We start from the raw sequence: 16807 nt of genomic DNA, 5'->3' as shown, positions 1-16807 counted from the left end.
ATTAAAAATTAAACAATATACAATGCATTCTACATAAATACAAGAAACGTCATATTTTAAAAGTATATTCATGTGGAGGAGCTAAGATCGCGGAGGAGTAGGACGGGGAGAACACTTTCTCCCCCACAAATTCATCAAAAGAACATTTAAATGCCGAGTAAATTCCACAAAACAACTTCTGAATGCCGGCAGAGGACATCAGGCACCCAGAAAAGCAACCCAAGTCTTCGAAAGGAGGTAGGAAAAAATATAAAAGACAAAAAAAGAGACAAAAGAGGGAGGGATGGAGTTCTGTCCCGGGAAGGGAGTCTTAAAAAGAGAGAGGTTTCCAAACACCAGGAAACCTTCTCACTACCGAATCTGTGCCAAGCCTTGGAAGCACAGAGGGCAACATAACAGGGAGGAAAAATAAACAAACAATTAAAACCTGCAGATTGCTAGCCCTACAGTAACTCCCCCAGCGGAGATGCAGCGCAGACGCCTGCACACGCCACTAGCAGGCCGGGGCTGGGCAGGGAGGCACGGCGCGGGCTGCATCGCTTAGAGTAAGGATCTGGCCTGAATACCCCGAGCACTATCTGAGCAAAATAATTTGGGCTAGCAAACAAGACTGTGGGATATCTACCACGCAAAAAGCCAGCCCTAACCTAAGACACCGTCAGGCCCGCGCACAGAACAAAGGACTGAACAGAGATAGCCGGCTGCAGACCATCCCCCTCTGGTGATAGGCAGCTAGAACCGGAAGGGGGCAATCGCAGCCCCAGAGAGACATTATCTATAAAACTGTAAGCAGGCTTTTTTGCTAAGTAAAACTTCTTGGGGGTCTGGACGGTCAACATCTGCCTGAGAAGGTGCGCTGGTTGTACACCTAAATAACCAAGCCGGCGGGGAGGCAATAAGTTGCAGAAATCACGCTCGCCAAACACCGCATCACCTGAGCTGCTCAGACCTGGGAAGGGCACAAAACGCAGCCCCAACAGAGTCTGCTCCTCTGAGGACTACCAGAGTGCCTGAACCTGAGCGGCTTGGACCTGGGAGGTACAAGCAGCCCAGGGCCAGCCACGGATGATTCCCAGAGGAGCAACCTAGAGCCTGAGCTGTGTGGGCAGGGAGGCTACACGCTCCGTGAGCGGGGGCAGACCCAGTGTGGCTGAGGCCCTGCGAGCACACGCCAGTATTATTTGTTTGCAGCGTCCCTCTCTCCCCACAGTGCGACTGAACAAGTGAGCCTAAAAAAAAAAAAAAAAAAAAAAAGTGTCCACCACCGTCCCCTTTGTGTCAGGGTGGAAACCAGACACTGAAGAGACCAGCAAACAGAAGAAGCTATAACAGAGGGAACCGCCTTGGAAGCTACAGGCAATAGATTAAAACCCTGTGCTTAGTACCGACTACATAGGAAGGGGCCTATAGATCTTGAGAAATATAAGTCGGACCAAGGGGAACTAGCTGAAAATGAACTGACCCCACAATACTCACAACAAAACCAGAGAAAGTCCTAGATATATTTTTACAATCATTCTTTCTTTTTTTTTAATTTTTTAAAAAAGTTTAAGTCCTCTATTATTCCTTTAATTTTCACTTTTATAACCTACTATTACTTTCCAAAAAAAAACAGACCCTATATTTTTTTAAGCAAATTTCATATATATATATTTTTATAATTTTTGTGACTTTTTTTTTTTCTACTTTTCTTTAACATTGTATTTTTGAAATTCCAATCTCTACTCTAGATTTTTAATTTTAGCTTTTTGGTATTTGTTATCAATTTTGTACCTATATTTTTTTTATAATGTTTGTGACTTTTCTTTTCTCTCTCTCTCTTTCTTTCCCTTCTTCTTTTATACAACATTGTATATATGAAATTCCAAACTCTACTCTAGATTTTTAATTTATGCTTTTTGGTATTTGTTATCAGTTTTGTACCTAAATTTTCTTTATAATTTTCGCGACTTTGTTTTTGTTTGTTTTTTTTTTTCTCTCTTTTTTTTCTTTTTTTAACATTGTATTTTTGAAATTCCAAACTCTACTTTAGATTTTTCACTTTTGCTTTTTGGTATTTGTTATCAATTTTGTACCTACATTTTCTTTATAATTTTTGCAACTTTGTTTTTGTCTGTTTTTTTCTCTCTTTTCCTTCTTATTTTCTTTAACATTGTATTTTTGAAATTGCAAACTATACTCTAGATTTTTAATTTTTGCTTTTATGTATTTGTTACCAATTTTGTACCTTTAAGAACCCAATCCTCAGTACCCATTTTTCACTAGGGAGCGAGATTACTGGCTTGACTGCTCTCTCTTCCTTTGGACTCTCCTTTTTCTCCACCGGCACGCCTGTGTCTCCTCCCTAACCCCTCTCTACTCTACCCAACTCTGTGAATTTCTGTGTGTTCCAGACGGTGGAGAACACTTAGGGAACTGATTACTGGCTGGATCTGTCTCCCTCCTTTTCATTTCCCTCTTTTATCCTCCTGGCCACCTCTGTCTCCTTCCTCCTTCTTCTCTTCTCTGTATAACTCCATGAACATCTCTGAGTGGTCCAATTGTGGATTGCACATAAAGAAGTGAGTACTGGCTAGCCCACTCTCTCCTATACTGACTGCACCTCATCTCATTCGGGACACCTCTAACTCCCTCCTCCCTCTTCTCTTCTCCATGTAACGCTGTGAACGTCTCTGGGTGACCCTCACGGTGGAGAAACTTTTCATCTTTAACGTAGATGTTTTATCAATGGTGCTGTATAGAAGGAGAAGTTTTGAGACTACTGTAAAAATAAGACCGATAACTGGAAACAGGAGGCTTAAGTCCAAACCCTGACTCCAGGGAACTCCTGACTCCAGGGATCATTAACTGACAGGAGCTCATCAAACGCCTCCATACCTACACTGAAACCAAGCACCACACAAGGGCCAACAAGTTCCAGGGCAAGACATACCAAGCAAATTCTCCAGCAACAAAGGAACACGACCCTGAGCTCCAAGATACAGGCTGCCCAAAGTCACCCCAAAACCACAGACATCTCATAACTCATTACTGGACATTTTATTGCACTCCAGAGAGAAGAAATACAGCTTCACCCACCAGAACACCAACACAAGCTTCCCTAACCAAGAAACCTTGACAAGCCACCTGTACAAACCCACACACAACGAGGAAATGCCACAATAAAGAGAACTCCACAAACTGCCAGAATACAGAAAGGACACCCCAAAATCAGCAATTTAAACAAGACGAAGAGACAGAGGAATACCCAGCAGATAAAGGAACAGGATAAATGCCCACCAAACCAAACAAAAGAGGAAGACATAGGGAATCTACCTGAAAAAGAATTCCGAATAATGATAGTGAAATTGATCCAAAATCTTGAAATCAAAATGGAATCACAGATAAATGGCCTGGAGACAAGGATTGAGAAGATGCAAGAAAGGTTTAACAAGGACCTAGAAGAAATAAAAAAGAGTCAATATATAATGAATAATGCAATAAATGAAATTAAAAACACTCTGGAAGCAACAAATAGTAGAATAACAGAGGCAGAAGATAGGATTAGTGAATTAGAAAATAGAATGGTAGAAATAAATGAATCAGAGGAAAAAAGAAAAATGAATTAAAAGAAATGAGGACAATCTCAGAGACCTCCAGGACAATATTAAATGCTACAACATTCAAATCATAGGGGTCCCAGAAGAAGAAGACAAAAAGAAAGACCATGAGAAAATACTTGAGGAGATAATAGCTGAAAACTTCCCTAAAATGGGGAAGGAAATAATCATCCAAGTCCAAGAAACCCAGAGAGTCCCAAACAGGATAAAACCAAGGCGAAACACCCCAAGACACATATTAATCAAATTAACAAAGATCAAACACAAAGAACAAATATTAAAAGCAGCAAGGGAAAAACAACAAATAACACACAAGGGAATTCCCATAAGGATAACAGCTGATCTTTCAATAGAAACTCTTCAAGCCAGGAGGGAATCGCAAGACATACTTAAAATGATGAAAGAAAATAAGCTACAGCCCAGATTATTGTACCCAGCAAGGATCTCATTCAAATATGAAGGAGAAATCAAAAGCTTTACAGACAAGCAAAAGCTGAGAGAATTCAGCACCATCAAACCAGCTCTCCAACAAATACTAAAGGATATTCTCTAGACAGGAAACACAAAAACGGTGTATAAACTCGAACCCAAAACAATAAAGTAAATGGCAACAGGATCATACTTATCAATAATTACCTTAAACGTAAATGGGTTGAATGCCCCAACCAAAAGACAAAGCCTGGCTGAATGGATACAAAAACAAGACCCCTACATATGCTGTCTACAAGAGACCCACCTCAAAACAGGGGACACGTACAGACTGAAAGTGAAGGGCTGGAAAAAGATTTTCCATGCAAATAGGGATCAAAAGAAAGCAGGAGTAGCAATACTCATATCAGATAAAATAGACTTTAAAACAAAGTCTGTGAAAAGAGACAAAAAGGTCACTATATAATGATCAAAGGATCAATCCAAGAAGAAGATATAACAATTATAAATATATATGCACCCAACATAGGAGCACTACAATATGTAAGACAAATGCAAACAAGTATGAAAGGAGAAATTAACAATAACACAAAAACAGTGGGAGACTTTAATACCCCACTCACACCTATGGATAGATCAACTAAACAGAAAATTAACAAGGAAACACAAACTTTAAATGATACAGTAGACCAGTTAGACCTAATTGATATCTACAGGACATTTCATCCCAAAATAATGAATTTCACCTTTTTCTCAGGCGCACATGGAACCTTCTCCAGGATAGATCACATCCTGGGCCATAAAGCTAGCCTTGGTAAATTCAAAAAAAATTGAAATCATTCCAAGCATCTTTTCTGACCACAGTGCAGTAAGATTAGATCTCAATTACAGGAGAAAAATGATTAAAAATTCCAACATATGGAGGCTGAACAACACACTGCTGAATAACCAACAAATCACAGAAGAAATCAAAAAAGAAATCAAAATTTGCATAGAAACGAAAGAAAATGAAAACACAACAACCCAAAACCTGTGGGACACGGTAAAAGCAGTCCTAAGGGGAAAGTTCATAGCAATACAGGCACACCTCAAGAAACAAGAAAAAAGTCAAATAAATAACCTAACTCTACACCTAAAGCAACTAGAAAAGGAAGAAATGAAGAACCCCAGGGTTAGTAGAAGGAAAGAAATCTTAAAATTAGAGCAGAAATAAATGAAAAAGAAACAAAAGAGACCATAGCAAAAATCAACAAAACCAAAAGCTGGTTCTTTGAAAGGATAAATAAAATTGACAAACCATTAGCCAGACTCATCAAGAAACAAAGGGAGAAAAATCAAATCAATAAAATCAGAAATGAAAATGGAGAGATCACAACAGACAACACAGAAATACAAAGGATCATAAGAGACTACTATCAACAATTATATGCCAATAAAATGGACAACGTGGAAGAAATGGACAAATTCTTAGAAAAGTACAACTTTCCAAAACTCAACCAGGAAGAAATAGAAAATCTTAACAGACCCATCACAAGCACGGAAATTGAAACTGTAATCAAAAATCTTCCAGCAAACAAAAGCCCAGGTCCAGATGGCTTCACAGCTGAATTCTACCAAAAATTTAGAGAAGGGCTAACACCTATCCTGCTCAAACTCTTCCAGAAAATTGCAGAGGAAGGTAAACTTCCAAACTCATTCTTTGAGGGCACCATCACCCTAATACCAAAACCTGACAAAGATCCCACAAAAAAAGAAAACTACAGGCCAATATCACTGATAAACATAGATGCAAAAATCCTTAACAAAATTCTAGCAATCAGAATCCAACAACACATTAAAAAGATCATACACCATGACCAAGTGGGCTTTATCCCAGGGATGCAAGGATTCTTCAATATCGGCAAATTAATCAATGTAATACACCACATTAACAAATTGAAAAATAAAAACCATATGATTATCTCAATTGATGCAGAGAAAGCCTTTGACAAAATTCAACATCCATTTATGATAAAAACTCTCCAGAAAGCAGGAATAGAAGGAACATACCTCAACATAATAAAAGCTATATATGACAAACCCACTGCAAACATTATCCTCAATGGTGAAAAATTGAAAGCATTTCCTCTAAAGTCAGGAACAAGACAAGGGTGCCCACTTTCACCATTACTATTCAACATAGTTTTGGAAGTTTTGGCCACAGCAATCAGAGCAGAAAAAGAAATAAAAGGAGTCCAAATTGGAAAAAAGAAGTAAAACTCTCACTGTTTGCAGATGACATGTTCCTCTACATAGAAAACCCTAAGGACTCCACCAGAAAATTACTAGAATTAATCAATGAATACAGTAAAGTTGCAGGACATAAAATCAACACACAGAAATCCCTTGCATTCCTATACACTAATAATGAGAAAACAGAAAGAGAAATTAAGGAAATAATTCCATTCACCATTGCAACGGAAAGAATTAAATACTTAGGAATATATCTACCGAAAGAAACTAAAGACCTATATATAGAAAACTATAAAACACTGGTGAAAAAAATCAAAGAGGACACTAATAGATGGAGAAATATACCACGTTCATGGATTGGAAGAATCAATATAGTGAAAATGAGTATACTACCCAAAGCAATTTATAGATTCAATGCAATCCCTATCAAGCTACCAATGGTATTCTTCACAGAGCTAGAACAAATAATTTCACAATTTGTATGGAAATACAAAAAAACCTCGAATAGCCAAAGCTATCTTGAGAAAGAAGAATGGAACTGGAGGAATCAACCTGCCTGACTTCAGGCTCTACTACAAAGCCACAGTCATCAAGATAGTACGGTACTGGCACAAAGACAGAAATATAGATCAATGGAACAAAATAGAAAGCCCAGAGATAAATCCATGCACATATGGACACCTTATCTTTGACAAAGGAGGCAAGAATATACAATGGATTAAAGACAATTTCTTTAACAAGTGGTGCTGGGAAAATTGGTCAACCACTTGTAAAAGAATGAAACTAGAGCACTTTCTAACACCATATACAAAAATAAACTCAAAATGGATTAAAGATCTAAACATAAGATCAGAAACTATAAAACTCCAAGAGGAGAACATAGGCAAAACACTCTCTGACATACATCACAGCAGGATCCTCTATGACCCACCTCCCAGAATATTGGAAATAAAAGCAAATATAAACAAATGGGACCTAATTAAACTTAAAAGCTTTTGCACAACAAAGGAAACTATAAGCAAGGTGAAAAGACAGCCTTCAATATGGGAGAAAATAATAGCAAATGAAGCAAAAGACAAACAACTAATCTCAAAAATATACAAGCAACTCCTACAGCTCAATTCCAGAAAAATAGATGACCCAATCAAAAAAGGGGCCAAAGAACTGAACAGACATTTCTCCAAAGAAGACATACAGATGGCTTACAAACACATGAAAAGATGCTCAACGTCACTCATTATCAGAGAAATGCAAATCAAAACACTATGAGGTACCATTTCATGCCAGTCAGAATGGCTGTAATCCAAAAGTCTACTAGCAATAAATGCTGGAGAGGGTGTGGAGAAAAGGGAACCCTCTTACACTGTTGGTGGGAATGCAAACTAGTACATCCACTATGGAGAACAGTGTGGAGATTCCTTAAAAAACTGGAAATAGAACTGCCTTATGACCCAGCAATCCCACTGCTGGGCATACACACTGAGGAAACCAGAAGGGAAAGAGACACGTGTACCCCAATGCTCATCGCAGCACTGTTTATAATAGCCAGGACATGGAAGCAACCTAGATGTCCATCAGCAGATGAATGGATAAGAAAGCAGTGGTACATATACACAATGGAGTATTACTCAGCCATTAAAAAGAATACATTTGAATCAGTTCTAATGAGGTGGATGAAACTGGAGCCTATTATACACAGTGAAGTAAGCCAGAAAGAAAAACACCAATACAGTATACTAACGCATATATATGGAACTTAGAAAGATGGTAACAATAACCCTGTATACAAGACAGCAAAAGAGACGGTGATGTATAGAACAGTCTTTTGGACTCTGTGGGAGAGGGGGAGGGTAGGATGATTTTGGAGAATGGCATTGAAATACGTATAATATCATATATGGAACGAGTCGTCAGTCCAGGTTCGATGCACGATACTGGATGCTTGGGGCTGGTGCACTGGGATGGCTCAGAGGGAGGGTATGGGGAGGGAGGAGGGAGGAGGGTTTAGGATGGGGAACACATGTATACCTATGGCAGATTCATTTCGATATTTGGCAAAACCAATACAATATTGTAAAGTTTAAAAATAAAATAAAATTTAAAAAAATAAATAAAATGCAGACTTCTAGGGCCTAAAAAAAAAAACAGTATATTCATATGGGGTGAGTGAGAAATGGATTGGGAGCTTGGGATTAAAGATGCCAACTATTACACATAGAATGATTAAACAACAAGGTCCTACCGTATAGCACAGGGAATTATATTCAATATCCTATGATAAATCATAATGGAAAATAATATGAAAAAGAATGTGTGTGTATATATATATATATGTATAACTGAATCACTTTGCTGTGCAACATAAATTACCATACTGTAAATCAAATATACTTCAAAAAATAATTATTTTTAGAAATATATTCATGTTCATGGAAAGATATCTCATATCTTACATGATATAGAGGCTAGAAATACTCTAACCTCAATCAGCCATGGACCTCAGAAATCCTAGGCGCAGAAACCCAACTAGACCAGGTGAAAGGTACAATATAAAAGATATACCCATTCTCTAAATTTTTATGTAAGCAATATCAAGTGGGTTTGTGGGGAGACTATACATTAATTTGACAAAGACTTCATTTCTTTTCAGGATAATTTTATGTACATCTATGCTTCCTTTGAGATAGGTACTGCTCCCATGAAAAAAGAGCAACCTCTGATTTATTTACTTTCCTTTTGTTGTTGGTGGTTTTTAATTATTTTTATTTTTTAATTAATTTAAAGCAATTTTTAAATTGATTTATATTTTTTCTTAAATGTAAAGCTATATGCTGAGAATCTACTGTGTACCTAGCATGATACCAAACCATGAAGGGTAGCAATGAAGATAGAATCTCCACCTTTAAGAAATAAATGTCTTAACTTTAAGACATTCATATAAAAAGATGATAAAACAAAAAAACTCATAGCAATGTTCTTAAATAAATGTGTGACAGAGAGATCCAAAGTGAAATTAAGGTTTTAAAAGGTATGCTTGAGTAATGATGTTCATAGAAGACTTATTAGAAGATTGAGGGAAAAAATACTAAACCATTTTATGCCCATCTTTTCTGTCAAAAAATAACAGTCCTAATCAAAGTTTGCGATCCCATGGGTGTTCCAAAATAAATCTGATGCTCCTAATTAGCTCTCTCTCATGATATTAAGAGAGACAGCAGATGAAAGAGTGTGCATTGTTAAGAAAATTTTAATGAATTAAGGAAAATACTACAGATATCACAAAGTGAAGATGGATCATTCCTTTCACATAAACAAAAATATTGATATACGCTGATCCATAAAGAAAACATTTAAATTGTTAACAGATTGAAACAACTGAGTATCTAACTCTGTTTCCATAATGGAAGTAAGCTTGAAATCAATAACAAATGGTTAAGGAAAAGAGTTCACTTCAAGGAAATTAAACAATAGTCTTAAATAGGTCTAAGCAGAAAAAAGGTGAATTAAAGAATGTTTGAAACTAAGTAACAGAAAATGTGTGGAATACAGCTAAAGCAGTGTATTAAGGAAATTTATTGCCTTAAAAATACATATAGTCAAAAAGAAGCTTAAAATCATTGATTTAGCTTCCATTTCAAGAAACCAGGAAAAGAACAACAAATCAAACTCAAGGGACAAACAAAGAAATTATAAAATAATCAATGAAACAGAAAATAAGCACATAATGGAGAAAATCGACAGAGCCAAAAGGTTTTCCTTAAAAAACAGTTTATAAATATCGCTAAAACGCCTAGTAAGGCTGATTACAGAAAGCAAGGAGGAAGGAAGGAAAACATAAAGTACCAAAGTCAGGGGGTAAGGAAAGGGCATCATCACTGCAGATCTTATAAACAGAAAAAGGAAATATAGCAATCACTTTTTCAAGAAAATAAACTTGATAATTTGAAAGAAATGGATATATTTCTCTAAAAGTTGAATTAACAAAACTAGAAAAAATATATAAAATGTAAATGGCCCAATATCTACTAAGGTGGTTTTATTATTATTTATCATTACTGAAAAAGAGTTTCTTATACTCACATGCCTCAGGAGGAGGAGCATGTTCCACCATGGAGGTCACACAGGGAAAGAAGAAATGAAGGGAAAACACGGGCGAGAGCCTTCCCTGAGGTTTCCACAGGACGGAACAGGTAAGGCAGAGTATGCAAGCTTAGGATTGGCTAGTTTGAAAAATTTCAGCAGACTCTGGGGTATAGGGTACTGTCTTTAGTTCTCTGGTACCAGGCCCTAGGGTGATTAGAGCAGAAGTAGCTACAAGTGTGTGAGGCCCAGAGGAGATTAGCTCATGAGCCCTGGTTTGGCTAGTTTGCATAGAAACAGCATGCTTGCCAGTTACTTGTTTTCTCTATTATCTGCCTAAAGCTAGAGAAGCTGTCTATTCAGGGTCAACAAGGCCCCAGTGCCAAAGCATCAGAAACAATGATAAGGGATATGAATCTTTTCTTAAAAACCTTTCCCCAAATACCAGGTCCAGAAAGTTTTAACGGTGAATTCTTACAAACATTTAAGAAAGAGCAACTCAATCATGCAAAAAAATTAGCAAACTTATTGACAGAATTGGAGGAATACGAACATTTACTCTCTTTTAAGAACCCAGCATAATCTGACTCCAAAACCTTTCAAAAAAAAAGCTCCTTAGAAGAAAGGACCTCATTTGTCCACCTGCCAATAATTCTTTTGCCAACACTGGCCTCCTTGGACTTACAGAATGGGCTTATTTACTGTTAGGATATTTTAGACAACATTATTTCTGATCAAGGAATTCATTTCAGCAAAACAAATGTGGGCTTTTGCTCACAGAATTCACTAGGTCTAACAAACTCTCCACTTAGAAGCAGCTAACAAAGAGGACCAGCTGAAAACAATAATGATGCCAATTGAGAGACAAGACCTTGAGAGGACCTCTTTAAGCATACATGATACAGAATATGCAATGTGTATCAAATATCTCTTCTTATTGTTTCACCTGGTAACTCACAAAATTTTTGCCACTTGTCTCCATAATTTTGAACTCTACTCATTTAATATCCTGATTCCTGAGGGAGGCATGCTTCCACCTAGAGACAAGACTCTGGTTCTACAGAATTGAAATTTAAAATCATCAACTAGCACTTGGGGCCCTTGAAACAAAGTAGAGGTCACTCTACTGACTGGGGTGATTTGTCACAATAAACAAGAAGAATCTGAGTTGCTGCAACACGGGGAAGGCAGGAAGAACTCTGTTAGCGTATTCTCTGGGATTCCTCTTAATACTTCTATCTCCAATATTAAGAATTGATGGAAAATTACATCAAACAAAAAAAAAAAAGGAAGGCTCACTGAAGATTCAAAAGGGAAGGTCTGGCCATTCACCAGACAATGAACCCTGAACAGCTGAGAGCCAAAGAAACATGGAGAGAGTGATAGAAGAAAGAAGTCATAAATATCATCTACAGCCTCAGAACAGATAAGAATGAGGATTGTGTTCAACAAACAAACTGATCTTAAGTTAAGAGTGCTTTGTCATAAATAACTGTAGACGGGATTGGTTTCTTTCGCAGCTGATACACTTCAGCTATATGTTAACATTAACATCTCAAAGGGATTGATTTATGCTAGTGTGAGTGATAGCTGAACAACACACACCTGTCCTCATCCTGCTCTCTTTTGTTGTCTCTAGTTCCCTAAAGTGTATCAGCAAAAGTTTATGGTACGGGAAACAAATATTCCATTTTCTGAATTACTATTTTTATTTTAGCGTCCAAAGAACAGTTCTATAGTGCACAACCTATCAGTGAGCACTTCTTAATGATCTGGAAAGAAAATATGTTTCATAGATTGGTTAAGGACATTTTTCATGGTTGAGTCAGGTGAATCAAAATTTCCAAATACAATGTCAAGACATTTTAAAATTTAACAATATGTTTTTGCTACAGGCTTCAAATACCTAAGCAATACCTAACAACACCTCTTTTCACTGACTGTAAATAGTTGGTTTGTTTTTTTTTTTTTTTTGGTCCATTAAAGTATTTGTTTCAAAAAAAGAATAAAGATTGTGGCAGCTATTCATATAAATTTCCTTTTGTGTGTGCATATATGTGCACATTAACTAGTTTCATTTTCCTTCTTTGCCTTCTCCTTATTTTCTAAAAATTTAATTGAAATTAACAATACATGATTTACTATGTAATAGTGAACAACTATGAACAAATAGTGAACAAATGAGAAACGCTGGACTGGAAGAAACACAAGCTGGAATCAAGATTGCTGGGAGAAATATCAATAACCTCAGATATGCAGATGACACCACCCTTATGGCAGACAGTGAAGAGGAACTCAAAAGCCTCTTGATGAAAGTGAAAGTGGAGAGTGAAAATGTTGGCTTAAAGCTCAGCATTCAGAAAACAATGATCATGGCATCCAGTCCCATCACTTCTTGGGAAATAGATGGGGAAACAGTGGAAACAGTGTCAGACTTTAGCCCAAAATCACTGCAGATGGTGACTGCAGCCATGAAATTAAAAGATGCTTACTCCTTGGAAGGAAAGTTAGGACCAACCTAGATAGCATATTGAAAAGCAGAGACATTACTTTGCCAACAAAGGTCCGTCTAGTCAAGGCTATGGTTTTTTTGTGGTCATGTATGGATGTGAGAGTTGGACTGTGAAGAAGGCTGAACGCCGAAGAATTGATGCTTTTGAACTGTGGTGTTGGAGAAGACTCTTGAGAGTCCCTTGGACTGCAAAGAGATCCAACCAGTCCATTCTGAAGGAGATCAGCCCTGGGACTTCTTTGGAAGGAATGATGCTAAAGCTGAAACGCCAGTACTTTGGCCACCTCATGCGAAGAGTTGACTCATTGGAAAAGACTATGGTGCTGGGAGGGATTGGGGGCAGGAGGAGAAGGGGACGACAGAGGATGAGACGGCTGGATGGCATCACTGACTTGATGGACGTGAGTCTGAGTGAACTCTGGGAGTTGGTGGTGGACAGGGAGGCCTGGCGTGCTACGATTCATGGGGCTGCAAAGGGTCGGACACGACTGAGCAACTGATCTGATCTGAGTGAACAACTGTAACTTAACAATTTATTAAAGTGTTTAGATAACAAAAATTTTTATGGTCTCTGACTAAATTTGCCAGAGATGAAGACAGTCAGTGTTGGAAATTTGGGCCTTCTCATTCTGTGCAAGGAGAAAACGTATTATACAAAACATAGTTGTACTTTTTTGGGCAGAAACAAAGTTGTTTGGAACAGTATATGTAACTCCACATGAGTGGAAAGATCAATTAAGATGCTAAGCCATCAAAGTGATGAACTGTACCAGATTTTAATCTGTTGTCCCAACTCCAAACCTAGAAATCTGCACTCTATTTGTGCTTTGTCAGATGGGGTTCCTTGTTAGGCTTGGCCAACAGGAGGTGCTACAGGGTCTTTACAAGGCTGGCAGAAGAAGGAATGTCATTCCAGAAGCAGCAGTTCCTTCCCATCAGTTTAGTCACTCAGTCGTGTCTGACTCTGTGACCCCATGGACTGCAACATGACAGGTTCCTACGCCCATCACCAACTCCCAGAGCTTGCTCAAACTCCCATAGTAGCAAATGAATCTAGCTGCAAGTTTTCCAACATGCTTCTGCTTTAGCTTTTTCTTGTGTTACTCTGCATCCTTTCCTTTTTTTTTAATATTTTATTTTATTTTCTAACTTTACAATATTGTATTGGTTTTGCCATATATTAACATGCATCCGCCACAGGTATACACGTGTTCCCCATCCTGAACCCTCCTCCCTCCCCGTAAAATCCCTCTGGGTCATCCCATTGCGCCAGCCCCAAGCATCCTATATCCTGCATCGAACCTCGACTAGCGACTCATTTCTTATATGATATTATACATGTTTCAATGCCATTCTCCCATATCATCCCACCCTCTCCCTCTCCCACAGAGTCCAAAAGACTGTTCTATACATCACTGTCTCTTTTGCTGTCTCGTATACAGGGTTATCGGAGAAGGCGATGGCACACCACTCCAGTACTCTTGCCTGGAAAATCCCACAGATGGAGGAGCCTGGTAGGCTGCAGTCCACGGGGTCACTAAGAGTCGGACACGACTGAGCGACTTCCCTTTCATTTTTCACTTTCATGCATTGGAGAAGGAAATGGCAACCCACTCCAGTGTTCTTGCCTGGAGAATCCCAGGGACGGGGGAGCCCGGTGGGCTTCTGTCTATGGGGTCACATAGAGTCGGACACAACTGAAGCGACTTAGCAGCAGAAGCATACAGGGTTATTGTTACCATCTTTCTAAATTCCATATACATGCATTAGTGATTATATATTTTGAGCCAAAGATGGAGAAGCTCTATACAGTCAGCAAAAACAAGACCAGGAGCTGACTGTGGCTCAGACCATGAATTCCTTATAGCCAAATTCAGACTTAAATTGAAGAAAGTAGGGAAAACCACTAGACCATTCAGGTATGGCCTAAATCAAATCCCTTATGATTATGCAGTAGAAGTGAGAAATAGATTTAAGGGCCTAGATCTGATAGATAGAGTGCCTGATGAACTATGGAATGAGGTTTGTGACATTTTACAGGAGACAGGGATCAAGACCATCCCCATGGAAAAGAAATGCAAAAAGGCAAAATGGCTGTCTGGGGAGGCCTTACAAATAGCTGTGAAAAGAAGAGAAGTGAAAAGCAAAGGAGAAAAGGAAAGATATAAACATCTGAATGCAGAGTTCCAAAGAATAGCAAGAAGGGATAAGAAAGCCTTCTTCAGCGATTAATGCAAAGAAATAGAGGAAAACAACAGAATGGCAAAGACCAGGGATCTCTTCAAGAAAATCAGAGATATCAGAGGAACATTTCATGCAAAGATGGGCTTGATAAAGGACAGAAATGGTATGGACCAAACAGAAGCAGAAGAAATTAAGAAGAGATGGCAAGAATACACAGAAGAACTGTACAAAAAAGATCTTCACGACCCAGATAATCACGATGGTGTGATCACTGACCTAGAGCCAGACATCCTGGAATGTGAAGTCAAGTGGGCCTTAGAAAGCATCACTACGAACAAAGCTAGTGGAGGTGATGGAATTCCAGTTGAGCTATTCCAAATCCTGAAAGATGATGCTGTGAAAGTGGTGTACTCAATATGCCAGCAAATTTGGAAAACTCAGCAGTGGCCACAGGACTGGAAAAGGTCAGTTTTCATTCCAATCCCAAAGAAAGGCAATGCCAAAGAATGCTCAAACTACCGCACAATTGCACTCATCTCACACGCTAGTAAAGAAATGCTCAAAATTCTCCAAGTCAGGCTTCAGCAATATGTGAACCGTGAACTTCCTGATGTTCAAGCTGGTTTTAGAAAAGGCAGGGGAACCAGAGATCAAATTGCCAACATCTGCTGGATCATCGAAAAAGCAAGAAAGTTCCAGAAAAACATCTATTTCTGCTTTATTGACTACGCCAAAGCCTTTGACTGTGTGGATCACAATAAACTGTGGAAAATTCTTCAAGAGATTGGAATACCAGACCACCTGATCTGCCTCTTGAGAAATTTGTATGCAGGTCAGGAAGCAACAGTTAGAACTGCACATGGAACAACAGGCTGGTTCCAAATAGGAAAAGGAGTTCGTCAAGGCAATATATTGTCACCCTGTTTATTTAACTTATATGCAGAGTACATCACGAGAAACGCTGGACTGGAAGAAACACAAGCTGGAATCAAGATTGCCGGGAGAAATATCAATAACCTCAGATATGCAGATGACACCACCCTTATGGCAGAAAGTGAAGAGGAACTCAAAAGCCTCTTGATGAAAGTGAAAGTGGAGAGTGAAAAAGTTGGCTTAAAGCTCAACATTCAGAAAACGAAGATCATGGCATCCGGTCCCATCACTTCATGGGAAATAGATGGGGAAACAGTGGAAACAGTGTCAGACTTTATTTTTCTGGGCTCCAAAATCACTACAGATGATGACTGCAGCCATGAAATTAAAAGATGCTTACTCCTTGGAAGGAAAGTTATGACCAACCTAGATAGCATATTCAAAAGCAGAGACATTACTTTGCCAACAAAGGTTCGTCTAGTCAAGGCTATGGTTTTTTTGTGGTCATGTATGGATGTGAGAGTTGGACTGTGAAGAAGGCTGAGTGCCGAAGAATTGATGCTTTTGAACTGTGGTGTTGGAGAAGACTCTTGAGAGTCCCTTGGACTGCAAGGAGATCCAACCAGTCCATTCTGAAGGAGATCAGCCCCAGGATTTCTTTGGAAGGAATGATGCTAAAGCTGAAACGCCAGTACTTTGGCCACGTCATGTGAAGAATTGACTCATTGGAAAAGACTCTGATGCTCGGTGGGTTTGGGGGCAAGAGGAGAAGGGGATGACAGAGGATGAGATGGCTGGATGGCATCACTGACTCGATGGACGTGAGTCTCAGTGAACTCCGGGAGTTGGTGATGGACAGGGAGGCCTGGAGTGCTACAATTCATGGGGTCGCAAAGAG

General features: G+C 38.7%; 1 protein-coding gene across 1 annotated transcript in view; it reads right to left on the bottom strand.

Moving 5' to 3' along the window:
- Positions 1-16807, bottom strand: part of STPG2 (sperm tail PG-rich repeat containing 2) — a 626162-nt gene that overhangs the window by 442175 nt on the left and 167180 nt on the right. The gene's annotated exons all lie outside the window — the stretch shown is intronic.

Source organism: Bos indicus x Bos taurus, chromosome 6 (assembly GCF_003369695.1).
Source record: "Bos indicus x Bos taurus breed Angus x Brahman F1 hybrid chromosome 6, Bos_hybrid_MaternalHap_v2.0, whole genome shotgun sequence".
Lineage (NCBI taxonomy): Eukaryota > Metazoa > Chordata > Mammalia > Artiodactyla > Bovidae > Bos > Bos indicus x Bos taurus.
This window is presented reverse-complemented; position numbering and strand designations above follow the sequence as displayed.